Source organism: Portunus trituberculatus, chromosome 23, assembly GCF_017591435.1.
Source record: "Portunus trituberculatus isolate SZX2019 chromosome 23, ASM1759143v1, whole genome shotgun sequence".
NCBI classification, from domain to species: Eukaryota; Metazoa; Arthropoda; class Malacostraca; order Decapoda; family Portunidae; genus Portunus; species Portunus trituberculatus.
In genome coordinates, this window is record NC_059277.1 from 9,623,418 (window position 1) to 9,627,269 (window position 3,852).

The window sequence follows — 3,852 nt, forward strand, 5'->3', positions numbered from 1 at the left end:
ACAGGGAGGGCCTACACATTAAGAGGCTCGCCCATTTGCCTCGCCGCACCCGGGACTTGAACCCGGTCCTTCTCGGTTGTGAGTAGAGTGTGCCAACCACTACACAGCGCAGTGTGTGTGTGTGTGTGTGTGTGTGTGTGTAGCTGAGCAGTAACTTCACAGATCTTCCTTGTGCCGTGATAGTGAGGTGTTTCAGTGTGGCGTCGCGTGGAGAGGAGCAAGCACACGTTGACTCCTGCCTGTTATACACCTCGCCACTCTCGTCACCGGTGTTGTTTTGCGAGTACCTACGGTGAGTAAGTACTGCAGGTTAAACTATTTGCCTGATTTAGTAATATGCATTGAAAACTTACAAGAGCACATACCGATCTTGAAGCAGTAATGAATAGTGAAGTAACGCGTATTGCGGTACTCATCCCCCTCAGCCTTCCTGTGTCACTGCCTCACCTTGCGTTGTAGCTACTCATCATTCTCCACGCCTCGGGCCAGATGGGCGGGAGAAAGTGGTGGGCAGAAGGGCAAGGGAGGGAAGGCTCGCTTCTCACAACTGCTAAATCTCACGTCGTTAGGATCCGACTCGCAGTCTCATTGCACTGTTAATCCCTCTCAGGGTTTGTCATTCCTAGCTGGACCGAGCATAGCGGTGGGCGATGATTCCATGACGGGCAAATGCGTGATCCTGACCATTGAGTTCAGTGACCTTGTGTGCCGGCATTATTTAGCTCAGGATTTTTTTTTTTTTTCTTTACTCTGTCGTTTATATTTTTGTATCACACCGTCATATGTATGGAGACAAGACGTTCGGAGGAGCAGAACACTGAACCCTGGCAAAAACTGGCGGCCAGCATCTGCCTCACCAAGGCCAGCTGTTTAAAGTACCGTGGAGAGGCCAGATAGTGACTGTCACTCTCGCCACAGGTGAAGATGTGCAATGGAAGTAAAGGTCACCTAAATATTCATTTTTCTTATACACTAACAGTTAAGAGAAAAATTTACTTATATCGAAAACAGATAAAAAAAAAATGAAGGCCATCTACAGTACGATAACTTCTTGAGCGGCAGCAAGGAGCAGGTCCCGCCCAATTGGGCTGTTTTTTAAAGGTAGCGAAGAAAAGCATAATCTTATGCTTACTTTTTTTCAGTAGAAGTTGTGTGTTTTGCTTTGACATTTGTGCGGTAGTGTAGAAACAGGTCTGGCCGCCATCAATCCCCCTGTTATCATCTTCACTCCATCGGTGCAATGTTAAATGTGCGATGGAGTTGGAATCTCAGACATTACTAAATCTGCCACATTCAATTATTCCATAGTCGTGGTTCGTAAGATAAAATTCCCTTGCCCTCTGTGCCTTTACCTCCCCTGACTCTGAAAACCATTTGAGTTTCATGTTTCTCATCAGCAACAGTGGACAGATTTGGGCGTTAAGAGGTGAAAGAGAACTGCAACGCAATCCACGACCTGGCAACTCTGGCGAATGTAGAGGTGCTAGACTCTGGAGGTCTTACATACGTACAGTTGATGCGGTAAAGGTGGTGGTGGTGGTGTTGGTGGTTGGTTGCTACAGCGTTCACTTGCAGAAACCAAGCTTCGCGTTTGACCTGCGTTTCCATGGCACCGTGTGACGCCCCTTGGGACCGAGGAGCAAACACCCTTCGTGAAAGTAAGTGGAATCCTTTTGGCTTTGTGCTGATGTGTTGTCAATAAGGAATCGCGTGGTTGTAGTGGCCTAGGAGTGTGTTTGTGGTTGCGCTCGTGTGGAGAATATTGAGAGTGCGCGTCACGTGGTAGTGAGTCAAAGTAGCTTCTCTGTTATGGTTCCTGTGGCATTAACCCAGTCTTCTTTGTGCTTTTGATGCCAATATGAGTGAACATATACGAAGTTGTGTGTGTGTGTGTGTGTGTGTGTGTGTGTGTGTCAGGTGCTGCCAATGAAGAACTTTAGAACCAGTTAAAAGATTCCGTAAGACATTCAGTAAAATATCGCATCACATCATTTCGTTCTCCTCCTCCTCCTCCTCCTCCTCCTGGCGCCTCTTCTCTTCCATGAAGTAAGTTGTGTCGCCATAAAAGGCCTAAACACGATATTTTTACAAGCCATCATAGTCGTTTTGCAATATTCACAGGCGGTGGAGTGTTCGCGATAAGGGTGGTGATGGTGGTGGTTGTGGTGGTGGTGGTGGTGGTGCTTTCAAGAATACGAGGAATTCGGTGGAAATTTTTTTTTTTTTTTTACTTTTTACGCTTCTATACTTAATACACACACACACACACACACACACACACACACACACACACACACACACACACTGCGTGGTGTACTGGTTAGCACACTCGGCTCACAACTGAGAGGGGGTGGGTTCGAGTCCCGGGCGCGGCAAGGCAAATGGGCAAGCCTCATAATCTGTAGCCCCTGTTCACCTAGCAGTAAATAGGTACGGGACGTAACTCGAGGGGTTGTGGTCTCGCTTTCCCGGTGTGTGGAGTATGGTGTGGTCTCAGTCCTACCCGAAGATCGGTCAGAATGAGCTCTGAGCTCTTTCCGTAAGGGAAAGACTAGCTTAGTGACCAGCAGACGACCGTGGTGAATAACACACACACACACACACACACACACACACACACACACACACACACACACACACACAGAGAGAGAGAGAGAGAGAGAGAGAGAGAGAGAGAGAGAAAGAGAGAGAGAACGAATAATGCAGAGAACATGGTCATGACTCTTAGAGGGTAAAAAAGAAAAGTGATCGAGACAACTTTGAAATGAGACGATAATTGTTGTCGGGCGTCACACGAGTAATCAATTTATTTCCGCTGTTAATTTTAGCATTATCTCTGTTTCGATCTCAAAATTAAAGCATACCATTACGTATAACTGTAGGAGAAATTGTAAGAACCACACTTGTAGCCTCGCTGTAGTCCTGAAAATCAAAACTCACGAACATAACGAAGGAAAGGAGACGATTTAGACGCGGCCAGCAATGGAACGCTGGGGATTGCTACACTAACGCCATCTGTCTCAATTGCATTACTCACCCATTCAGTTGTCCACAGCCACGTTTTTTTTTTTTTTTTTCTTTCTTTTTTCCACGTTTCAAATCAATCAACCAATTCATATCTCTTCTTCCTTTTTTTCCCGTCGGCCTGTTGAAAAAAAATAATTCCCCTTCTCCCTCCTCCTATCTATTTTTCTACTTTATTTTGCCTCCACCCCTCTCTTCTACATTTCCTGCTCACTTCAAACGAAGGTAAAAAGTTAGGAAGTCTTTTTTTTTCGGATCGTAACAAGTTTGTCAGATCATCTTGAAGTCACTCCGCGATCCAGGATGAAGGGTGATGACATTGGCAGGGCGGGAGGACGTAACTTAATCTTCCTTTACGTGCATACCCATCACTCTTCTACCAGGAACCTCAGTAGTCGTCAAGGAGTGTGTCTACGCTTCGTTTTCGCTACAAGGTATTACAAGGGGATTTCAAACAGCAACGTGTATTTTGATCCTAAGCTGCTCGATGTGAGTACATTTCGCTACACTGCACCGATTATAGCATTAGAATAAGTTGAATATGAAAAGGCGTAAAAAAAATTTAATTAAAGCGTTTTTTTTTTCCGGAATTGAGAGAATGTGAATGTTTCCTTGATATGATGTATCGTGCGGTGAGTACTGCTGGAGGAGGGGAAGTGTCAACGGTGTTCGATAAATAGACATAAATAGATAATAGATAGTACCTTTACCGAGTCTTCTCCGGTAGTTTATTTCCTTGGCATCCTCGTTCTTCCCATTCTCCGTCGTTTCTCCGCTATTCCATCCCCGCATTTCATTCTGTATCGCCACCTGGATCGCTCCTCAAGA

At 45.7% G+C, this 3,852-nt stretch overlaps 1 protein-coding gene across 3 annotated transcripts in view; it reads left to right on the top strand.

Moving 5' to 3' along the window:
- Positions 1 to 205: 205 nt before the first annotated feature.
- The window catches only part of LOC123507762 (sodium- and chloride-dependent GABA transporter 1-like), a 20,611-nt gene continuing 16,964 nt past the window's right edge, over positions 206 to 3,852 (top strand). The window contains exon 1 of one of the 3 annotated variants that reach the window (XM_045260941.1): positions 206 to 292. The gene's annotated coding sequence lies outside the window, so the exon portion shown is untranslated. Of the gene's footprint in view, positions 293 to 1,414; positions 1,659 to 3,852 lie in introns of those variants that run through there. The other 2 variants (XR_006675750.1, XM_045260940.1) reach the window with 2 other exon arrangements.